This window comes from Meriones unguiculatus, chromosome 10, assembly GCF_030254825.1.
Source record: "Meriones unguiculatus strain TT.TT164.6M chromosome 10, Bangor_MerUng_6.1, whole genome shotgun sequence".
Classification (NCBI taxonomy): Eukaryota; Metazoa; Chordata; class Mammalia; order Rodentia; family Muridae; genus Meriones; species Meriones unguiculatus.
Genome location: NC_083358.1, coordinates 3,082,761 through 3,106,372, shown reverse-complemented (window position 1 = coordinate 3,106,372; position 23,612 = coordinate 3,082,761). Strand labels below are relative to the sequence as shown.

Here is a 23,612-nt window from a genome sequence, read left to right as displayed (position 1 = left end):
CCTGTGGAGCACTGGAGGGTGTCCTTCGGCCTCCAAAGGCGTGCGCACACACCTGCATGCACAGATGCACGTGTAGACACACACACACAGTTTATCAAGTTATTGATTTACAAGGGAGGGGTGAGGAAGAACAGACACGAAACGCTCACACACAACTGTCTGGAACCTGCCTCGCTTGTGCCCCGCTCTCCATTCTCCTGCAGTCTCACTCACTCCTACTCAGAACCTGTAGACGGAAAACAGACCATGGCTCATAGAGCATGCCTTAGACAGACTCTGAAGGAGAATCTGGTAACCAGCGCATGCCTGCCCCTGGTATTCACATGCGATGGCTGGTCCCTCAGCCAGCTCTGCTCATAGCATGATCAGATCCCACACAGAACAGCGAGCACCGCTCTGCTGGACATGAGGGCAGGACTACTGCGAGATAGGTTAGAGCTGCAGCTGCAGGGCGCAGCAGCACTGCGCTTTCCTCACAGGAGGTCCTGGGTCCCACCCAGCACCACACACGCCAGGTGTGGAGGAGCACATCTGGATTCTGAGGATCGGATTGGAGGCTGCAGAATGAGTTCAAGACCAACCTGGGCTATATGACACCTCGTCTCAAATAAAAGCAAAACTGTGGATAGAGGTGCCTGTCCATCCTGATGGACTTTGCCAGTCTTGAGTTAAGAACACACAAGCAAGGGTGCGTGCCCACAATCTGCAAACGTTCAAACATACCCACTGCTGGCAGGAATTTTAAAAGACAACAGAGTGCTACAACTCAGCTCATTTCCCTCCAGTCATCTGTCTTAGTCCAAGCCAAGGCTGCCAAGAGCACCTAGCCTCCCCCTCAGCCTCTGAGCGCTGGGCCCACCCTGGGGGACCAAAATTACACCGAGAGAGGTGGCCCACCGGCTCATGGGGAGTGGGTGGCAGGTGGGCCTTCCCCAATGCCTCAGTACTGTGGGCACAGCCTCAGCAGTCTCCCTGGATGGCGGAGCCCTGCCCACCTCTCAGCAGGACTTCCCCCCCCGCCCCCCCCCCCCCCCCCCCGCCTGCAGCGGCATCTCCAGAGCCCCATGGCAGCCACTTCCTGTGAACCTGGGAACGATGCAGGAGGAAGTGCGAAAGGCCACTTAGGATGAGTCACAGTGGAAGCTACAGCTTATTTCAACAAAATTTAAGACCTAGAAAGTGCTTTCATGCCCAGACTCACAACTGCAGTCATTTAACCATGGTGGCCAGGACCCACTGTTATGGCAAAAACTTCTGAAGTACAGGGGACACAGCAGGGAGGCCCCGCCCACAGATAAGGATGCTCTAGGGAGGAGTCACAGGGGCAAGTGCACATCAGGAGAGATGCACCCTGCCAGGACAGTGAGGTAGTATAGCGGCTGGCTGGGAGCTGTCTTCCTGTACCCACTGCCCCTGCAGCTAAGGGCTGGCAGGCTCTCCTTGTCCCTAGGAGCAAACACCTGGTAAGAAGTAATCCGGGGGAAGATGGCCTCTTGTGGCTCACAGTTTGAGGATACCAGAACAGTGGAACATGCAGCAACTTGCTTTCCTCTCTGCGGGATCAGGAAACAGGAGCCCAGGCTGGTCCGATGGCCAAACACTGAAACTGTTACCGTGGAAGATGAGGCTCTCGGGCATGTAAAGCACGATGTATAGCCAGTGCTCGGGTGTTCACGGAAGGCAGGTGCCCACACTGGCAGCACAGTGCCTGCCTTCCTGCTCTGGGGCATGTTTTGAGTTCGGGTACTGTGGGACCGTGGATTCAAGCATATTGGAACAGCTTCTCCCACGCTGACACCGAAAGGCCAGGCCCCACTGGTCCACTTTGTCCGGCCCCTTCCTAAAGGTTCTCAAACAGCATCTGGGGAACAAGTGCTCAGCACCAGCCTCTGGGGACATCTCACCCTGAGCCATAACACAAGGAGGCAAGCCAGGGACAGGGCACGCCACAGGCCCCTTCTGTCACACAGAGACAGCGACACTGTGAGACAGCGCTCGTTATACGCTTCTGACTGTCTCGTGTGCACAGGTAGGTGGCAACCGCCAGTTCTGTGCAGGACGTGGGTATGACGGTGTGAGGCTTCCTCTGTAACCCAGCTAAGCCAGAAACACCCCAAGGAGGAAAGCACCCCCTTCCCTGCGTCCAACCAAGGATCTCACACAGTTCCAGAGACCCAGAAGAGACAGCACATACAACACAGAGCCCATAAAGAGTTACCATGGACCCAGGAAACCTGCTTCCTTACAGGAGGGCATTCCGGGGGAGGGGACAGGAGGGAAGAGAAAATGCTTCCATGTCCACTCACTTTTAAGAGCATCTTTCTTAAAACTCATATTTTTGCTCATATTTGATGATGTTCAGGACATCTGGGCATGATAAAGCACACGTGTGCACACTGAGATCTAGCACAGCACATATAAATATGCGTGTACTTTATTTTAGTTTCGAGACAGGGTCTCCTATGTAGCCCTAGCTGGCCTGAAACCTGCCATGTAGGCTGGCCTTGAACTCACAGAAAGCCACCAGCTTCTGCCCGCCTCTGTGCTGGGGTCAAAAGCCATATCCACTATGCCCAGCAGCACATATTCGCACACAGAGACACATGCATACACACATGTACATGCATCGTGTGCATACACACAAACACTCAGAGAACTGACTGTGCAGTGGAAAGCACTACACTGAACCCTCTACAGAACAGCCATTGCTTGGGGGCCTAAGGCATTGAACACTTGAAACAGTAGTGTTTACCCTGGATGAACAACCAAAACTGTAATTCCTAAAATCCCTTATTACACATTTCAAGAGTTCTGTGGCCCGGAACTCTTCTGGAACCACCGTTCCTCAGGAATCAAACTTCAAACACGCCTGGGAGCACAGAGAAGCAGACACTGTGCTGCCAGCATGGCAGCGGGTACAGCACACCTCCCAGAAGTCCAAACAACAGATCACTGGGTGTGCCCGAGAGCCCACGTGCATGGGCCTACATCCAAACACTCATGCTTTGCTCTGGCCTTTTAACTGGGGGCTGTGAAGGCGCCTGGACCCCAGCTCTGAGGCAGGGGTGTGAGTCACGGCTGTTGACGGCTGAGAGCTGACTGTGCAGTGGAAAGGGCCTGCAGACCCTCCTCCAGGACAGCCACTGCTCACTGGACGGAGGGGCATAAGGAGGCCGTCTCACAAGCGGAGACCTGAATAGACAGCGCCAACCTCACTGCACTTACAGTCACCTGCTGGCAAGGCGCACGCCTGGGTGAGTGTGTGAGGACAGTTCCAGTGCACTGACTGGGAAGCGTGACCTTCCGTGAAGGAGGGCGGCCATCCCATGGGCTCGGCAGGCTGGATGACAGGGAAACAGGAGAGCCTGCTCTACAGTGGGCCCTCCACTCTTTGCTTCCTGCCCGCCATGCCGTGAGCTGCTGGGCTGTGACAGTTGATACCTCTGAAACGGTGAACACAATCATCTCGCCCTGCTTTGTGTCAGGTATTTGGCCTTGGCAGTGGTAAACTAATTCACCTACTCTGCACTGCTGACTTCACCACAGTTAAAGGGCATTCCTTGGAGGGGTGGCAAGCATGCAAAGCGGGAAACGCAGACAGAGCTCAAGAAGCCCCTACGGCTGAGGGATAGCGGTGCAGGAGGAGACTGCGCTGAATGGTTCCAGTCAGTGGGATCTGGAATCTTGTCACCCAAGGGACCAGCCTCTCAGCATGGCTGCGGGTTTCTAGACTCGTGTGAACTCAACTGTGTCTTCAGAGTCCCCGGAAATGAGCTTCCCATGGCCGGGGCCCACGCTGCATGAGGAGCAGAGTGTGAGCTGGGCACCAGCGCCCCTCTCTTCCTTCCTGACCGCAGCCTGCCGTCCTGCTCCACCTTTCCGCCATGACGGACTGTACCTGCACACTGTGAACCCGAGAAGCCCTCCCTTCCTCACGCTGCCTTGTCCACAGTAAGTGTAACCCACACACGCACTACCCAAGAAGAGAGTGGGGAACAGTGGCTCCTGCCCTCGATGTCTGAGCAAGACCATGCAAATCTGAGCGCAAGAACCACGTGCAGCGCCATCGTTTCTTCCCTGAGCTTTCTGTTGTCCTTCCAACGCCACAGGGTTGGCCACCGGTCAGGGCCAACCAGTGAGTCAGTCATGAAGCATACATGTCCTAATCACTAACGACAGCGAAGCAGGCCCAACCAGGGCACACTAAAACACGGCGCTTCTGACCCAGAGTGCCTGTCAGCAGAACCTGCAGAGCAAGTCAGGCGCCATCTTTCACAACAACCTGTGGGAAGGGGAAAGACTCAGCAGGTCACACAGGCACACACACCTGCACGAATCCCTGGCTACGAGAACATGATTCCCAGAACGCCCAGCAGGGAGCCCTGTGGCTAAGGCTCACACTCTGGGTGCCATGGCAACGTGCCTAATCCCCAGGGCGCAGGGACACGTCTAAAGGGTGCAGTGCACGTTCTCTCTTAACGTGTTTTAGCGGAGGGGAGGCATGCGTGCTGTGCTGCGTGTGGAGGTCAGAGAGCAACTTTCAGGGGTTGGCTCTTTCCTTCCTTCCTGTGGGTCCCAGGCTCAAACCCGGCCAGACATGGGTACAAGCATCTCCACCCCCCGCCCCAGGCAGCACTCCTTTGAGAGGAACGGCAAAGGTGATAACAGAACCAAATTCCAAAACACACTCCAGGAAGAGCTAACTCCAAGGGAACAGCGTGGCACAGTGACTGTCACAGGACAGGACAGAAGCACCTGCGTGAGCCCCTGGGGCACAGCAGGACAGTAGCAGGGCCAGCCACGAACACAGACAGAGCAAGCAGGCCCGGGGCCTCAGAACGCCCTGCTCTACTCTGTGTGCTCAACGTCAGGCAGAAGGAAGGGCTCTGGCGCCTGGGCTCACTGTAACAAGCTCACTGCAGAGATGAACTGTCTCTCTGGAGCAAGGGTTCTCAACCTGTGGGGTCGCATATCAGATATTTACATTACAATTTATAACAGTAGCAAAAGCACACTTACGAAGGAACAACGAGTATTTTATGGTAGGGGTCACCACACGGTCACCTTGAAGAGAAGCAGTACAGGCACAGCATTAGGAAGGCCGAGCGCTCTGCTCTAGAGCATTTGTTCCGATGGCCCCAGAGAGGTGACATTACAATGAACAGGGAGCTCAAGAAACTTCCAAATGTCAGGCCTGGTGGTGCAGCTCTGTCTTGCCATCCCCTTGGAAAGCTGAGGCTGAAAGACCCCAAGTCAGTTCAAGACTCTCCTAGGCTAGTAAATGAGTTCAAGATCAGCCTGGGCAACTTGTTCTGTCTCAAAATAAAAGCATTAAAAGAAGGGCAGGTATGCCTCAGTGGTAGACTCTAGCACGTGTAAAACCAGAGTTCAACCCCAAGCACTGCAAATAAAAATTTAGAACTTTTGGGTGCTGAAACCATCAAAACGTGGTATCCTACCCCATGTCCACAGGCCCTGCCGGATAACCACTGCCTTTGGAAGCGAGCTGAGTGGGGCTGGTGGGGTGCCTAGCTCAGTGCACCTGCCTGGTTGTGCTCAGGCCACAGGTTCAGTTCTCAGTGTGGTCAGAAACCCCATGGTGGGATCTAAGCACCAGAGAAATGTGGGTAAGGTGGGCTGTGCTCTAAAACAATCCTCAGCGACACTGTCCTATGAAAAGGGAAGAGGTGTGTGTGGGCAGAGGAGCATGTGTGACGTAACTAAACGCTCTCTCCAGTTAAGTCTGTCTGTCTATCTCTGTCTTTCTTTCTCTCACACACACAGTCACACACACCATGAAGGGCCTGACCCAATACACATCTCTTTTGGTGTTACTTTCTTCTTCTCTTCTCTTGTTTTGAGACAGAGTCCCAACTCTGTAGTCCAGACTGCCCTCAAACTTGTAGCAATCCTCCTGCCTCAGCCTCCCCAGTGCTGGGATCACAGGTAAGGGCTACTGTATCTAGCTTTATGTTATCTTGATTAAATGCAAGGACAATAGTTAAAATGGCTACAGTTAATTTAATTAATATACACAGGCATACTTAAATAATGTGCTCAGGGTAGCAATGTCAAATGCATATAAGTCTAGCATCCTGAAATCTGCTTTTGTGTTGATTTTGTGAGACAGCATCCCGAATAGCCCAGGCTGTCCCTGTGCTCTTTATGCAGGGGAGGGTAGCTTTAACTCCTGATTTCCCTGCCTGCTCCCCAGTGCTGGGCTCAGCAGAGTTCAGAGTGCTTGGCCTCACTTTCTACATTTTACAGATGACAGGAACCGTGTAAAGCTTAAGCCCTTTCTGGCGCTGAGATGCTGATGTGACAGTCACGCCCGCTCCCAGCCTGTCTCTCTGCCCCTTGCTCAGTTTTCTGCATAAAGCTGCAGAGGAAACAGGTCTCGGGAGCAGCCGGCACTACAGAGGGACTCCGGCAGGAAGGAAAGCCCCGCAGCGCCAGCTCTGACCTCCTCCAGCTCTCGTCACGCCCGTCACTCTGAACTCAGAGGCCATCACACCAATTTACCCATGAAGTTGGGAGACATCTGAATTCCCACCGCAGGGTTACCTCTGCTTAGAAAGGGTTGTAGCTAAATGCAATTGGCAGGAAAAGCAGCTCCTGAGTCACTCATTTCAAAGGTAAGCCTAGGAACTATAAAGCCATATAAGGACGTTCCCCATACACAGACTTACAATACACGGAATCTAGCAGAGCTCGTAATCATGGGAAGTCTAAACCACCCCGGCAGGCAGACATTTCTTTGCTCTAATACTCGTATCTTAAACAATGAAGGAACAACAAGGGCTGGCAGGATAGCTCCGCGGGTAAAGGCCAAGCCTGACCTCAGTCCCAGAAGCCCACGACAGAAGAAGAGAATCAACTTCTAGAAGGTGTCCTATGACCTTCACATGGCCATGCCATGCACACATACAGACAGACACACTTGAAATGAAATGAAAAAAGAGAGAAAGGAACCTACAGTTTTGGAGGCAAAAGGAACTTTGTCCAAAATCACCTGTGAACTACAGAGAGTTCCCCCTCAAGGTTCCTACCCTTCTTCCTTCTCACCCAACAAGGAAATGCCATGTGGTACAGGAAGAAAATCTGGAATGTGGTTCTTCTGTATTCTTTAAGGACTGACTTCATATTTCATTCAAGTTAACAAGCACAGGCCCCGTTTTCCTCAAATCCGCTGTCTTTGTGAAGACCTGAAGCCACCACAGGCAGAGATGAGAAGGTCACACAGTCAGTTCCAGGCTTCCTAATGCTGGGTTCAGCAACCACTGCTGGGCAAAGGCGAGGGGCTGAGCCAAGTGAACGGAAGCACAGTTCCCAGGCCAGTTGTGAGGCTGTGCACAGCACTGTCGAGCCATCTGTGCTAACACTTCCTAGATTTCAGAAACAGATGCCAGATCTAACCAACTGCCCTTTCATCTCAGGTGAACAGGATTCCCCAAGCTACAGAAAGGTGACTGAGCCCGGGCATCAAACAGCCCATGCCAAACAGTACCAGTGCGTGGGGGGTGGGGGTGCACCTTCGACAGCTTTGACCAAGATGATAAAAAATTACGTAGTACAGAAACTAATGCTCTTGCCGAAAGCCTAACGCTTTCCAACATCAAAACCCTGTTCTAAAAATCATGCACTCCAGCCAGACAGCGCAGCTCCCAGGCCCGGCGCCCAGCGGGAGCTCCACCCCCACCCCCTAACGCTCCGCTTGCTCTCTTCATCCTCTGGAGCAAATGTCTACAGGGCTTCCTCACCCCGTCTATAGGTGGCAGGTGGGTACTGAGGATCAGGACCTTCCCACTTCCCAGATGTCTGCCTAGTTGGGGCTTTTCCCCTTCAGCTATTTATGAATGCATTCTAATTTAGAACATACAGATTTAACGTGTCATATTTTAAGCCAAGCAAGAAACACAAGAAATGACAACTGTAAAGCCAAATTCCAATTTCTTCAGCTAATAAGCCTGCCTACCAGGGCAAGAATTGGGCTCTCTCTCAGGGTACTTATGGAGCAAAAGTACTGAAGGAGAGTTGGGGTGTGGCAGGGCACACCTGTCATCCAAGCCACCCATGAGGCAGGAAGAGCACGAGTTCAAAGCCAGTGTGAGGTCAGCCTGGGCAGCTCAGTAAGACTGTTTCGGAGTGGTAACAATAGACTGGCGACTGTTTGAAATCACAGTAAGTGGGTCTGGGAACGGAGCTCTGTGGCAGGGTAATGTGCAGCACACCCAAGCTTCTCTGTTAGATTCCCAATCCACCGACCCCCACAAAGTATTTAACCCAGAACGGAGGGCTCCGCGGTGGCCGCTGGGTCGGTTAACCAGAGACAACTGTAGTGATCATTAAAGAGCTGTGCCGGGAAAGAAGAACCAGATCTCCTCAGGGGAGAAGGAAACGGAGAGGGCCATGACACAATCCTCGGTATGACTCAGGCAGACGCACTGGACTGAGGATCTTCCTCCAACGCTGCTGGTCAACCCTCAGGCAGGAGCAGCCCTGCATGCACCCAAAACTGAAGATGATTGTTCTTTCCTGCAACAGATCCCATCCCTGCCTGTTCCTGAACCCTCAAACTAAACCCAGCCACGGGTAAACAGCACAGGTAGAAAGCCAAGCGTAATCACCAAAACCCACCCAAGAACTGTGCATTCTCCAAATAACTCAAAACGCGATGCAGAGCGGGGCAAACCGAGCCGCTCCGTCATCTTTGCTGTAGGTGGTAGAGATCAAAGCCCACTTTCCTGTATTTGCAAAGCCGGCCGGTTGAAGCCGTGTGGGGGAGCACTACATTCCAAACAAAGCAGCAGTTTGGGAGACTTTCTTCCTTTCATTCCAATTTGTAAGAGGTTAAATAAATAAATAAATCCCAGCAGAGACTGCAGACGCAGGAAACTCAAGTGGGCAGTGGACTAAATGCCTGTCATAAGAAAGCCATCTAGTGTTAAAGTTTAGAAGTGAAACCGCAGACAAAAGGAACGTTTCTGGGACTATTTTGAAGTTCCTGGGAGAACCAATGAGAATAACCAAGGCGCCCCGTTCTCCGGGGATGACTCGGTTTGGGGGGTGCCGTTCAATTCGCCCTCTTCTCTCGGGGTTCACTCTTCCTCCCTACCGCCACCCCGTCCACACCGCGTCAGCTCTAAGCAGAACCCAAAGCGCCTACGACCTGCTTTGACCAAAACCAGGTGTCGCCGGGCCGGTGGCTGAGGGCGCACTTGCTGTCCGCTCCCCCGTGCTGGCGTTGGCCGGGGCTGAATTAACGTAGCCCGAGCCGGTTGGTGACGACAAACGTCTCCCCGCGGGTGACGCCAAGTTGTCCCCGGCTCTCGCCCTCGGGGAGGTGAGCAGAGACTGGGTCCCCGGTCCTGCGACCGGGCTGCGGCGACCGCGCCGGCGCTGCGGCTCGCTCCCCGACGCGGTCCGCACCGCGGGGCCGGAGCCCGCGCGTACAAAGGAGCGGGCGCCCCGGGGGAGCGGCCCGCAAGTTGAGCGCAGCCCGGCAGGTCCGGTCCCCGCGCCCCGCGCCGGCGAACGCGCCCCGCACCCCCCGCACGCACCTCCGAGCGGCGTCCTCCGGGCCCCGCCAGGGCCGGCGCGCAGAAGCCGGGGCCTCGCCGCCCGCCGCCGTCCCGCGCTGCCCATGGGCGCGCTCCCCGCGCGGCCGCCGCGCCCGCGGCTCGAGCTGTCGCCAGGCGCCGCGCTGCGTCCTCGGCCGCCCGGCTCCGTCTGCAGCCGGCTCCCGCCGCCGCCGCCCGCCCCGGCCCCGCCCCCGCGCGCGCCGCCCCAGCCTATTGGCCGGCGCCCCGGCCGGCCCCGCCCCGAGCGCTCCGACCCCTCCCATTGGCCGGCGCCCGGACGGTCCCCGCCCGCAGAGCTCCGCCCACGCCCATTGGCCCACCGAGCAGGCCCCGCCCCGAGCGCTCCGCCCACGGCCCTCGGCGCGCCTCCCGGCCAGACTGGCCCGGCGCCGTCGGGCGCGCGCGAGCGTCCGCGGAGAGCCGCTCTCCGATCGCGGCGAGCGCGAGGCACCGGCCAGCGGGGACGGGCCACCGGCTGCGGAGCGCTCGCGGCCTGGGGCGCCCGCGGAGAGACCCCAGCTCTCCGGTTGTGGACCTCAGCCCCGCGCGCTCGCACGGTGCCCGGCCCCGGAAAGTCCAAGCCCGGGAGACGTCCGAGCCGCGGTCCGCGCGAGGGCCAGGGACCGGTGCGACGCTCGAGCGGGCCCTCGCCTGCCGGAAGCGCCCGCGCCTCGTGCTCCCGCCTCGTCCTCCCCCGGCCGGCCGGCGCGAGCAGGTGGCTGGGTTCCCAGCGCTTCCCCGTGCGGCCCCGGAATCTCCATCGGTCTGTCTGGGACTTTGAACTCCCTGGACGAGATAAGGTCATAACGTTATCGCTCCTTCCCCGGGCAGTGCTTCCTACCACGCACACACCCTGGTAAAGTTTAAACGGAGGGGCCCCACCCGCCGATTTCAGTGGCGCGCACGTAGTCAGTCCTTCACATGCCGCTTTGTAATACAGGAGTGACTCGCGGGCCCCGTGAAACGTGTCGGCCCCCTGTGGGAGACAGTGCGCTCGGGAGAGCCCCAGGTTTTGAGGTCCTTTCCTGACCAGGGTCGCCCCGTACCTAGCTTTGCAAGGTTGTCTATGCATTCGGCAGACGGGAAGCCTGGTAAAGACCTGTGGTGCTGAGCTTCCTGGGAAGCCGGCCTCTTTACCAGCCCCTGCTTGGCGGGAGCGTGCAGGCCGCCGCAGGGTGGAGACGGCGGCCACAGCGCCGCTGAGGAGGGCAGTGTATGGCTCGGGCTGTCTTACAGAAAGGACTGTCAAATGCCTCTCCTGGCAAAGGTATGGAGGTGAGTGCTGAAGTTTCGAAGGAAAAGACCAACCACAAAGTATCCAGCTGAGCTCGTCTAAAAGCCAGTGTGAGCCGGCTTCCTCAGCAGGCAGGAGCACTCTGCCCTTGCGCTGGGTCCCCGAGGCTCAGAGCCCTCTTCTGGCCTCCCTGGGCATTGCACTCATGCAGGGACCACACGTGAGTGCAAACAATCGCTCAAGCCAGTGTGAGCTATGGCAAGCTCATCATCTCTCGTTCACTCTCCCCAAGCCACCTCTCCTTTCCCTTCGCAGGCCTCATTTCGCTGGGAATTCTTCCGGGTTCGCGGATTCTGTTTCTAAGGAAACAGACTCGAGGAATCCTTGCTCTCCAGTTCCCACTTTTTGACGGCTGCTGACATAATTCTTATATCCGTCTTGATAAAAATGAAAGGGACAGACAGTCCAAGGAGCTGAGATGGTCAGCCAACCTTCCTGCTGCTTGTATATGTTTGCCAGTTTAATTTCCTTAACAAGCCACAAGATTGAACCTACAAGGATGCTTTGCAGGCCGGTAAAGTTCAACAGCCAGCTTAGTCAAGATGCAGAGCTGCCCTTATTTCCTCCTTCCCTTTCTACTCCAGCCTTCGTGTTACAGCTTTTCTTTTTATGCCAAGTGAATAGTCATAATCTGCAACAAATAGGTATTGATTCTATACATAGCTCAGGGCCTGATGTTAGAGCCAGAGCGCCGTTGGCCGCGGTATGAGGCTTCAGGACAAGCAGCAGTGTGAGAGCAGACAGGCACTCTGGCATCCGCAGGGAGAGCTGGTGTCTGCAGAGCAACCCTGGGGAAGCCAGCAACAGCTCTGCCAGAGCTGTCGGGTGGGGAAGAGGACGGGCAGTGTCGCTTGGCCATCGTGCCCTGGACTGATGGATAAAGCTCAGAGTTCCAGCTCCAGAAAAAAAGAAAATGGGGAAATAAAGAAACAGTGCCAGTGACTGGGAACCCAGAGAGATGGAACAGGGCCTGCCTGGAAAGCAGCCATGCCCTCTGACCTAGCACGGTCCCTGCTTATGCAATGCACACATATACGCCACTCTCCTGTGCTGGTCCTGTTTGCCTGGGGCTGGGCTCATCCTCATGTGTCCAGCCGATGGCTGTGCTTCCCCGTCACCCACAGCAGAAGCCTCTCACAACAGCGCATGGACTTGTACAACAACAAATGGCACCCCTGCAACTTTCGGGTTTTTGGTTGGCCGCTTATTTGTTTGTTTCTTTAGCTGCTTGGTATTGTTGTTTTGAAACAAATTCTGTCTGTGCAGCCCTGTCTGTCCTGGAACTCACTCTGTAGACCAAACTGGCCTTGAACTCACAGAGATCCACCTGCCTCTGCCTCCCAAGTGCTGGAAATAAAGGCCTGTGCCACCGCACCTGGAAAAGACTTACCTGTTTGTGTCTATTATGTATTTTGTGTTTATGGATGTTTTACCTGCATGTACATTTACACACCAGAAAATGGCATTAGATCCCATGGAACTACAGTTATAGACAGTTGTGAGCTGCAACATGAGTGGAGGGAATTGAACTCGGGTTCTCTGGAAGAGCAGCCAGCGCTCTTAACCACTGAGCCATCTCTCCAGCCCCAACAGGTTTGAAGAAGTAGCTTCAGTTGTGGGGGAATGGGTCAGCAGGTAGAGCCCTTGGTACATGGGCCTGAGTGGCAGGTATCTTCCCCCCACACACACACACAGACAATTGGCTGCTGTCCCTGGACATGTGATTTACCACTAGTCCTGACCAGAACAAAGCCGTGCTCCCTTGAAGTGAAAACCAAGAGAGCAGTGTGTTGGGGCATCACCTGCTAGTTGCCATTGTATGGCACAATGTACTTGCCATCCCAGGAGCTCAGGAGTGCCACTGCCAAACCCTCGGCTCTGTAAGCACACAAGAAACCTGCTCTGCCCAGGCCACTCCAGGAACAGAAGACAATCTTTAAGCAAGGAGGCAGAAGCATAGCTAGGTTTCTACTGGGAGCAGATACAAGCAGTGAACAGATACAGAAAACATCACTGTGAACTTAAAGCACTCCCAGTCTCCACAGAGACCTGGAGAGTGGAGTGATCAAACTTACAGAAAAGTTGGGCAGGATGGCTGACACCGGTAATCCTGGCACTTGGGAGCTGAGGTGGGAAGATTGCTGCAAGCTCTCGGCCACCCTGGACTACATAGTTGGCTGCAGGCATGCCTGGGCCACTAAGTGAGGTCCTGTCTTAAGAAACAACCACAGAAATCTTGGTGACGGGCACCTTTCAGCAGACCAAGTTTTCCCTGGTCTTAATGGTGTGTTCACACATGAGGAGTGCTGTACATGGTCTGTGTACATGTCTGTCTGCTTGTCTCCGTCATCATCCGTTCATTGAGCACAGACTGAGCATTTGCACATAAGCTCTCTGGGGAAGTGATTTCTGGTGAGTTAAACTCTCGGCCAAAGCTACTTACAGTTCCTACTCCAGTGTCTTCAGGCCAGGCCTTCAACCAAACAAGGAGGGCCAGCTCCCCTCACTGTTCCAGGTCACATTGCTTCTGTACAGGGAAGGAGGAAGGATGAGAGGAGGAGGAAGGATGAGCAGAAGCTATATGTTAACCCAGAAGGGGCTGTCACCCCAGCCCTCAGAGTCAGGGGGGTGGGTTAGAAGCTCCCAGACACTGGGCTCAGAGGAGTGAGTCTAGTTTGGAATTGCATGTAACTAAGTAACATCTTAAGATTCCATTTTCTCATCTGAACAAGTAAAGTGGATGAGAAACCAGAGGTGGCCACAGCGTCTGAGTACAGAAGCATGGCAGTACCGAGTGTTTCCACCTGAGGAGGAGCTGGCCTAGAAGGTGACGCCTGAGGAAGATGCCGTGTGAATGCGTTGCTGACAGACAAACTGCAGGACCCCTTTTCCTGTTTCATACCACCGCAGACCTCAGGTTCACGTCTTCACCCTCTGACCTGACTCCTAAGGGGGACACCCTCCTTCTCTGCCGGGATCATTTGTCTGTAGAGAATAAGCAACATAAACCAAGTAATTAAAAAGCCAATTATTTAACTTGTTTTCTAAATGAGGTTATGGTTATTTAATCTGGTATAGCATGTTCTATACAAAGTATAAGAATGTCACTGTACAAAACTAACTTTAAAGTTACATCATTAGAACGTTTGAGTTTAAGAAAAAACTCTAGTATCAGTGCATGTTAATTAGAATATAAATGGCAGGCTATGGCTACACATATCCGATGAGCAATTGCCCATTTGGGTCTGTATGTGAATTATCCTTTGGTTCATTTATAAAACAAGCTCAACATTTGTTATGGACATAGATAACAAATTATGCACATAAAAAAAACTTGAAATGACAAAAATGAAAGCACTTGTCCAGTTGTCTGTGTAACCATGGGACAAAGCCCAGTCCACACATATTTCATTTGACCTACAACTATGAAGTATGTATTTTATCACTAAACTTTCACCTGAAAAATCTCTTCATAAAATTAAGTCTTCTGAATGAAATATCTTTAAACTTTTAATTACTGATTTTTCAATCACTGGTATGAAAATCTTCAAAATCACTTCCTTGTCAATCGAAAAGCACGTTATTTGGCCTATTAAAAAACTGCTTACCATTCTTTAAAAAGTTTTAAATAAAAACCTAAAGGCAGATGGCATGCCTCCCATATCTCCCACAACTTGCTTTCAATTAGAATTTAATACAGATGTTTCTCTAACAGCAAAGACAGTATATATTCCCTAAACCATTGAACAGCCAACACTTGAGATTTGCTCAGATTTTGGGGGGTTCATTACGAATGATTAAATAGATTTTAATGCCAGATCTGAGAAAGAATAAATGCTCCTGAAAAGCAAAAGAATGCTGTCTATGCTATGCCTCTAATCGAAGTAGTCCTACTTTGAAAGAAATGGCATAAAAAGTAGAAAGATAAAAACCAGCCAACAGCACTGAAGTCGGCCTGGCCTGCGAGCAGCTGCTGTTTCTCACCACTAGGTGGAGCTGTCAGGAGTGAGGCTAGGGCAGCACAGGGTCTGCCAAAGGATAATTCCTCAGAAATCAATACCAGACGACATTTATGCCCGTTTATATATGTACGTACTCACTTCTTCCGTGTGATTTCTTTTTAATATTGGCTATGAATCTACAGCCGCTGTCATCTGGCAAACCACGAAGGCCTTCAGTGACATTAAAGCTGTTAATTAAAATACTAAACAGCTTTGGGGCCATGTGGACAGGTAGGCTGTGCTGTTCAAGCCTCGTAACTGGAGTGAGATCCCTGGAGCTCACAGTGTAAGGAGAGAGCAGACACTTCAGAGTTGTCCTCTGACCATGACATGACTGCCTGAACTCACACACACACACACACACGCACACACACACACACAATTAATAACAATTAACTAATTGAAAAATAAAATAAAATGTAAACAGTTTCACTGCAAGACATTACATTAGATACCTCAGAGTACTTGATGATAATTGATAATTCCTGAGTAACTCTGAAATACCAAATGGCAAAAAACCTACCATCTTGGTTTTAAAAAGCTGGAGGCGATGCTGAGGGGTGGCAGGGAGGTACGGTATTCTGCTCGTCTCATCATCATCCGTTCAGCGAGCACAGACTGAGCATTTGCACATAAGCTCTCTGGAGAAGTGCTTATTATCTTTCCCCATCGGCTTCCAGGAAGCACTCCTTGAAGTGAATTTACAGGGAGAACGGTTTGTTTGGCGTTCAAAGAATTTGTACCACGCTCACTGGCCTGCATTTCCTCTGGTGTGTGGTGAGGCGGAGAGCAAGGTGGGCTGCAGGGTAGATGAGAGCTGCTTGCCTTGCTGGGGAGAGGGGGCCATGCAGGGACAAGCATGTGAAGCTCAGCCTGGAGGCCAGCCTGCCTTCAGGGCCCACATTCTAACTTCCATTCCCCTCCCCCACAGCCCATCAACTGGGACTGTCCGTCCTTGATGAGGGCAGAACCCTGTGATCCAGTCTTCCCAGAGCCCCCTTCTGAACACACCGGGACCAAGCCTTTAACCCGAGAGCCTTTGGGGGCCTTTCAGATCTGAACCCTACCAGCCATCTCGTCAGAATGCTGAGGTGGAAATGTTTACGACCACTTAAATCATGCAAGGAAACAGATGAAAATTCTTGCAAGTTACAAGGGAGAAATTAAGATGAATGTGAGCTTTTCTGTCAGGACCAGGTAGCTACTTCACCCAGTTCCACGCAGAAATGCCTCCTCAGCCTGACATCTGCCTGTCTGCCCTACAGCACACGCTTTACCTGCAGGCCGGCCTCGGTGGAGAAGACGCTGGGGAGAGATGAGAAGCAAGAAAGGCAAAAGGCAGCCAAAGGGAAATAAGTGCAGGCGAGGACAAGCGGTGCACACCTAACCACAAACCTGAAGATTAGGCACTTGAAAATGCCTTTGTTGAGAGAATGAGTCCATGAGCAATCAGAAAAAAAGAGTCAAAGAGCAATTAGAGGAAAAAGGAGCCAGGTGTGGTGGCTCCTGGAATCTCAGCTCTCAAGAGGCTGAGACAAGAGACTGCGAGTTCAAAAACAGAACAGGAACTCCCAGAACAAGAAAGAAACATAAAACAAAACCAAAGAACCTTGATTCCCCTGACCCCAATGTTCCCAGAAACTAAAATCAGCAGCCAGAAAAAATGCATCTGACAGTAGCGAAATTTCACTTCCTCGTCTCCAAAGCCGCTAAGGAATGACTGAGGAATGACTGAGCAAAAAAGGCTGAAGAGCTGCCGTGAGTCTCAGACATTCCCTAAGTGAAGCAGCGTTCCTGTCTGCAGCCTCGTGGTGGACACCCAGTCTACCGGGCTTCCCCCAGAGCCGGCTGGGACACTCAGGACGGCAGTGCTGGCTGCCAGTCTCTCCTGGCAGTGCCTTCTTCCTCTGGTCTCCCTGATCCAGAGAGGAACCATGTGCTGTAGACTCTTGGTGGGTATCACAAGGATGACTCAAATCGATCGTTCCCAAAGCCCTGCTACCCCAGAGCTCACTGTCCTGCTTCCTGCAGCCCGACTTCAGTGACACTCTGCCCACTCGTCTGGACGGTCACTAGACCCCTTTCCGGCTCCTCCCCTCCCTCCTGCTCTCCTCCAGCCCTTCTAAGCTGTCGTGCGCCCATCTCCATCTCTGGTCCAACTCTGCCCCCATACGTTTTTATATAGCCTCATATGTGGCCTGGAGAGCAGCAGAAAGCTGTCTGTCCGTCTGCCTCACTGTCCTGCTGGATCTCTTCCAATGCCCCTGCTCCACTGAGCTCTGGTATGCCCTACCTCATGAGCTCAATACTTCTTCCTTGCTTTGGGTCCCAAGAAGGTTCCCTGCAGTTCCAAGAGTGTCTTGGTCTGGCCCGCCTTGGGCCCCGCCTCCAGTGCAATTCCTGTCCTTTCTTCCTCTTCTGGAACCTGTTTACCCCTCAGCCAATGAGCACCACTCCCTCCCCTCTGCCACTGATGACCACCCTGGCCACTGAGCACCGCTCCCTCCCCTCTGCCACTGATGACCACCCTGGCCACTGAGCACCACTCCCTTGGCTGCAGCTCCTACAGCCTTATCTTCCTTCCCTACCCATACCTCACCAGCTCCTGTTCTTTCATTCCCAGGTGGTGCATCTTCAGGGAGCCTTGTACACCCTACACTAGGCTAGGTCACCCCATAACTTCTCCTGGTTCCTCATGAACCACTAATGATTTCTTACTCGCAACCGTGTCTTTCCCACCAGCACGTGACTCAAAGAAGACCAAGTATGTGGCTTTCTCATTTCCTCCCCAGGAACTAATTCCACCAGACACCCCAGCATTGGCCCAGACAGTCGTCTGCACCTGACTCTGGGGATGCAGGGGGTATGCCCACAAGACTGGCTTTGCTGTTGGAAGGCCCCATGTGCCATCCAGGAAGGGGCAGCTCCTGGCTCCAAAGGCCACACTGGGTGACACGTAGAAGCGTGTGGCTAGAGAAGACACATGACCTCAAGACAGCAGCTGTCACTTGTGCCTGTCTGGGAGGAACAGCGCTGGCCTCTGAAGTCATCTTTAGAGGCTGGAGATGGCTCACTGGTCGGGAGCATTGGCTGCGCTTCCAGAGGACCCGGGCTTCATTCCCAGCACCCGGGTGGTAGCTCCCAGCCATCCAGTACCTTCTTCCAGTGTCCATACACACCATGGTGCACACACGCATGTGCAGGCAAAAGACCCCTACACATAAAATGAAAATAAATCTAATTTTTAAAAACCATCACTGAAAGGCTGGGTGTGGTTGTTCACAGCTGTCAGCCCAGTGAGTAGAAATGAGTGGGAAGATCACTTTGAGACCGCATGTAAGTGAGGCTACAAGGAAGACCTTGTCTCAAAACACCATCGATAAATGAAATAAATAATTAAAATTTAGTGGGACCAGCTGCATTTTTAAATCAATCTCTTTCCTTCCCTCCCCTTCCCCCACCTTCGTGTGTGTGTGTGTGTGTGTGTGTGTGTGTGTGTGTGTGTGTGCTCTTCTGTTGAATTATTCCTCGGAACTTTAGTCAGCTTTCCAACCCTTCTCCCCAGCCTACCACCCAGCCTTTTTGGCATTTCCCAAATGGAACAACACAGCACTGGAATGACAGTTCTTCTGGGTAGGCATCAGACAAGGACAAGGACAAGGACAAGGACTGGGCGTGTACTTGGCAGCCCTAGCCTAGCAAACAGGAAACCTTCAGATCAACCCTAAGCCTGTGTGGCTCTCCCGGCCTGTAATCCAAGCACTAAGGAGGTGGATTAGTGAGATTCAGAAGTTCAAGGTCATTGTCAGCTACCTGATCTCAGGACTAGCCTGGGATACACCAAACCCTGTCTCAAAAAACAAGACAGAAGGACAGTGGGCACACTTAGCAGGGGCCTGCAGGCTAGCTTTTGTCTGAGGGCGGCTGACTCAAGAACGGAGCACTGTTATTCCTCCTGATTGCCTGTCAGTGACTCAGCTGTGACCTGCGGCTGCCTTCACGCTGTCCTTCCTGACAGAACACTGCTCATTCAGATAAGGCAGGTCCTGCCATCACCGACACTCTCCTAAGAGAAAACTGGGGTCTGTCTCTCAGGAAAACAAAGCCATTCATTCAGAGACTCTTACCATGGCCATGGTCACCAGGACATGTCACTTCCTCCCGACCAGGCCTGGAGCTCAGGTGGCCCAAGGTCCACTGACTAGCCACAGGACTCGGGGTGTACCTGACCATTGAACACCAGGAGTTAGGGGTGTACTCGGCTGCTGAACACCTCAGTCCCGTCCCCCAGCATCACATAAACGGACTGACTGGCTGTCTAGGATGACCTTGGACCTTCCTGCCTCTACCTGCAGACCACTAGGACCACAGCTTTGGCCTCCGTACCCAGCTCCTGTGGTGCCGGGGATGGGAGCCAGGCAGGCCAGGCCAGCACACACCACCTGAGCTCCAGCCTCAGCTGGAGATGCAGCCTTTTCTGTAAGAGGAAGGAGCACACCTTTCCTGGAGTGCAGAAGGGAACAGCAGTCGCTGGCCTGGGCTGCACGCCCCTCAGAGCTTTCGGGAACCCCGAGGCTGCGGCTGTGCCCTTCATCCGCATGCCCTAGGACCTCACCACAGCCAGTGAGGAGGGGTGCTGTCCACGCGCCCTGAGCCAGGCCGGCGCTGTGCCGCTCTGTGGTGGCCTGCAGTGACAGGCTGCTGCGTTGCATCTGAGGCCAAGTCAGAAAAGTGCCTTGGACTTGCCTCTGCTGCCCTGCTCATTTGCTCCAGAAGCCAACCGTGCGCTGTGCGGGTGCCCAGGCAGCCACGGAGGGGCCCGCATGGTGGAGCACGATGCCTGGCCCGTGGGGGTGCGATGTTCCACCTATATAAACACACATCCTGAAAGTGTGTTCCAGGCCTCTGCAGCAGCCCTTCAGCGGCTGCCAGTACAGGCAGAGACACTGTGCCCCTGGCCTGACTTACAGCGGTCTGTGGCCATACCGCCTGAATGTATACAATCTTGCCCGACCTTGGAAGCTAAGCAGGGTTGGGCCTGATCAGTGCTTGGATGGGAGGAGACTGGTCCTGGCCAGGGGCTTTCCCGTGTAGGGGCATTGCCTCTGCCATTCTCCAGGCGCTTCCTCCACTTCCTGTCTCTGAGGAACCAACCGGGCGACTTCCCTGCCTCTGGGTACCACACGCCTATTCCAGGTTGGATTAAAATAAAGGTGTGTGGGGGATAAGGAGCACTGAAGACTCCTGAGTGCTCTCTGTCTCTGCCAGGCTCCCCTCCAGCTGTCAAATCAGCGGGAACCAAGGGTAGAAACCTCAGTGCTTGCCATGGCAAGGTGGCGGGGGAGCAGGGGTGGGTCAGGCTCCGGACAGCCACACAGGTCTCAGCTTGGGACTTTGCAAGGGCTGGGATCCAAAAGGAGCAACAGTGAGCCCACAGAGGGATGAGAGAAAGGTGGCGGGCCAGCCAGCCTCACAGCAAGGACACATGTGAGACAGACTTCACTGTAAAACATTTACTGTTTGTTGATGTTTCCAGAAACTGCTTTAAAGCCGCCTGCTCACAGAGCTAACTGGAGGGGTTCCTCTCCTTCTCCAGACTGGAAGACTCGCTCCGAAGTTCCGTTCTCCTAGGCCCTCCTTGAATTTCAGTCCTCCAGTGCCTTTCAGTCTGTCGGCTCACCCCGGCAGGAACAAACCCTGATGTTTCGGCCAGAGATGTTTTTCAGGTTCCACAGAGTGATGCACTGAGGTGGATTTCAGCTAAACTCCCCTCAGTAAGTCAGCCGCCTGCCATGGGGGAACAGAAGGGGCAGATTCCTCAGTCTAGAGATTCCAGAGAAGAGACCCCCCTCCCCTCGCCCTGTTAGCAAATTAGTGAGGTGCTAGAAAGGCTCTCAAGCCTGTAATTTACAAAGCTAATCCTATCCTATCCCGCCCTAACAGGCCCTCTGTGCTGGGAGCTTAACAGTTTAGGATCTAAGGCTGGTCCCCTAGGCAGGGCATAGTCTATGATCTGACACTTGGCCTGAGCCGGAGCCAACCCACCTCTCCTCCCCGGTCCTCCAGGCACATCTGTGGGTTCTCAGCTCTCCCTCCAGCCTCCAGCCTCTGCCCTGGCTGGCTCTGCCCTGCAATAGTCTGGTCTGTGAGCTTCCCCTCCTGTCCTTTTCACCTCTGTCGGCTCTAATCCATCCTGCTCTCCTTTGGGATATTAGGAATGACTTCTATGAGGTCTGATATAATTTTCTAGGAAGATCCCGAGAGGCCAGGAGTGCTTCCAACATCAATATTACCTGCTGTTTTGTGACTAAGTCTGCTGTTTATTCAACAAAGGGGCTTGGGCCATTGATGGCTCTACTGGCAAGATCAGGATTAGAAAGCATCCTAAATCTTCTCAGGAAAATACCCTCCTGATTTTCAGGGCAGAAGAAAGGAAACTACTATTGCCAATACATTCTGATAGCATGATCTTTTGCAAAAAAAGAAAAAATCCTAAATTATTGGCCAGGTCTAGCAATGTGGGTCAGTGGTCCTGACTGCCCCTGAAGGGCTGAAACAGAATCACAAGTTCAAGGCCTGTGTGAGCTAAAGAGTGAGTTTAAAACAAAAGGGTGGGGCCTGGGGAATAACTCAGTCGTAGGATGAGTGCCTTGTGGGACATGAACTTCAGTATTGCAAGAATAATTATTTGTTTGCTTGTTTTTGCGGTAGTGTGGTTTCCTGTGATTGGGTCCCTCACAGATGGAAAAGCAGGATTCGTTAGGGTTCATCTGAGTGCTCAGCCCTTCCCTTCTGCATCCCCCTCCTCCCATGTAATTCTGCTCCAATTCCACATGGCCCGGGAGAACATGCAGGAGACAGGGAGTGGGCGCTGGGGTGAGAGGCCATGGCTGCTTTGAGTTCCACATCCCTATAAGTGTCCTATCCATGCTCTCTCTAAGTAAGCCAAAAAAGCTGCCTGTGTCCCCAGAGTCGACTTCGGTGGAATCGTCAGCTGTACCATGGTATTCTGTGTGGGGAGAAGACATTCGTTCCTATCCCTGCAGGGAGAGTTCACAGCACGCGCATTCCATGCCTTCAGCCAGGGATGGGATCAGGTTTGGGTCTGTGGTTATGAGGTTCAGCTGGCACTGGGAGGACTCCCCATCTCTCCCTCTTCATTCGCCTTTGGAAGTTTCTTGGAGTTGCTAAGGGACCCTCCATTTCCAGTCATGCTCACAAGCCCACGGGCTCTCCCAGCTGTGCCCCTCCTGTATCCAATCTTTGTGCTATTCCTCCATCCTTGATCTGTCACCCAGCAAGACACATAAACTGCGCTGGATCCCTGTCATTGGGGGGGGGTCGGGTCATACCCAGAGGAGTACGCTGTGAAACACCAAGATTGTGGGTTATCGACTTCAATCCCTTACAAACAACTGGCAATGAAATGCACTCCTGTTCCCTACGTTGAAGGCACTCTCTCCTCCGTGTGAGGAAATAGTATATAAACCCACCCATGCTGCAAACAGACATGCAGTGGAAGCCCCAGACTGATGCTCTGCATCTAGAGGACTCGGCATTGCTTCCTGAAGCCCCTGCCTCAGACAGCTTCCCCGTGTTAGCTGGGCCATTGAGCCCTTCAGTGTCCAGCACGCAGAGTGTAGCTGGCAGCCAGCCACTGCATCTCATGGTCTCTGTAATGGTTAGTCTTGACTGTCAATCAAACGGAAGCCCGCAGCTCAATGGAGCCTAACACCTCCAGGCGTGTCTGTGAGGGTGACCAGAGTCGGTGGGGACCCTAGGGGCTTTGACCTAGCCAGTGGGGGAGTGCTGGGGGCCTCAGACAATGCTGGGAGAAGGCACAGGCGGGCCTGGTGTGGGAGGGAGTCCCTGGGCACCTGTCTCCAGGGCTCTGTCCTGCCTGCCCTCCTCCTGTGTGCCCTTCCTCTGCGCCCTGTTGGCAGTGTCTGCCATGCCACCTTGGTGCTCTGCCCGAGCAAACAGGGCTAACGCTAAACCCTGAGCTGACAATAGAGTATCCTCCTTTATGTTGATCCCTTGTATATTTTTGTCACAAAGTGAAAAGTTAACTAAGATGGGGAGACTTCCGTTCATGTCCCGGATGTTTCCCATCATCTCCGGGGCATTCTGGCCTTTCTTCGTGCATCTTGTAACTGGAAGTCGAGAGATACAGTGTCAGCACTACAACTGGTGGGACACTAGGAATGGGGCTGGTCACAGTGGCACACGCCTGTACTCTCAGCTCTCAGGAGGCAGAGGCGGGGGGATCTCCATGAGTTCGAGACCAGGCTGGTCTACACAGCAAGCTCCAGGCCACTCAAGGCTACTTCTGTCTCGAAAAGGATGACCAACAGAGAGGTGGCTGAAGTGGTTAAGATCGCTGGCTGCTCGCCCAGAGCCTCTGAGTTCAGTTCCCAGCACCACATGGCAGCGCACAAGCCTCTGTTACTCCATTTCCAGGAGGACGGTGCTATTCTCTGCCCTGCACACACATGGCACACAGACGTATGTGTTTGCCTAAACACACACACATGAAAGAAGTCTGTTTTCAACATCAAATGTGAGCTTTAGAACATTTTTCAGTTAATTTAACAAAAGCATTTGGGGTTTGTGCGCATGTATAGGTGTGCCTGTGCAGCTGTGCACATGTAGGTGTAAATACATGCGTGTGCGCATGTGAGTGCAAACATGACTGTATGTACATGTTGAGTGTGGGGGCCCAGGGTGACACTGAAT

General features: G+C 53.3%; 1 protein-coding gene and 1 long non-coding RNA gene across 5 annotated transcripts in view; one reads left to right on the top strand and one right to left on the bottom strand.

Moving 5' to 3' along the window:
• Sipa1l2 (signal induced proliferation associated 1 like 2) overlaps nucleotides 1-9,746 on the bottom strand; it is a 143,256-nt gene extending 133,510 nt beyond the window's left edge. For 3 of the 4 annotated variants that reach the window (XM_021648411.2, XM_021648429.2, XM_060391794.1), the window contains exon 1: nucleotides 9,561-9,745. The gene's annotated coding sequence lies outside the window, so the exon portion shown is untranslated. Of the gene's footprint in view, nucleotides 1-9,560 lie in introns of all 4 variants that reach the window. The other variant, XM_021648419.2, reaches the window with a different exon arrangement.
• Nucleotides 9,747-9,978: 232 nt separating this feature from the next.
• On the top strand, nucleotides 9,979-12,258 carry LOC132656785 (uncharacterized). Its single transcript, XR_009594491.1, has 2 exons — nucleotides 9,979-11,035; nucleotides 11,131-12,258. It is a non-coding gene; the product is annotated as an uncharacterized LOC132656785 (long non-coding RNA).
• Nucleotides 12,259-23,612: the final 11,354 nt, after the last annotated feature.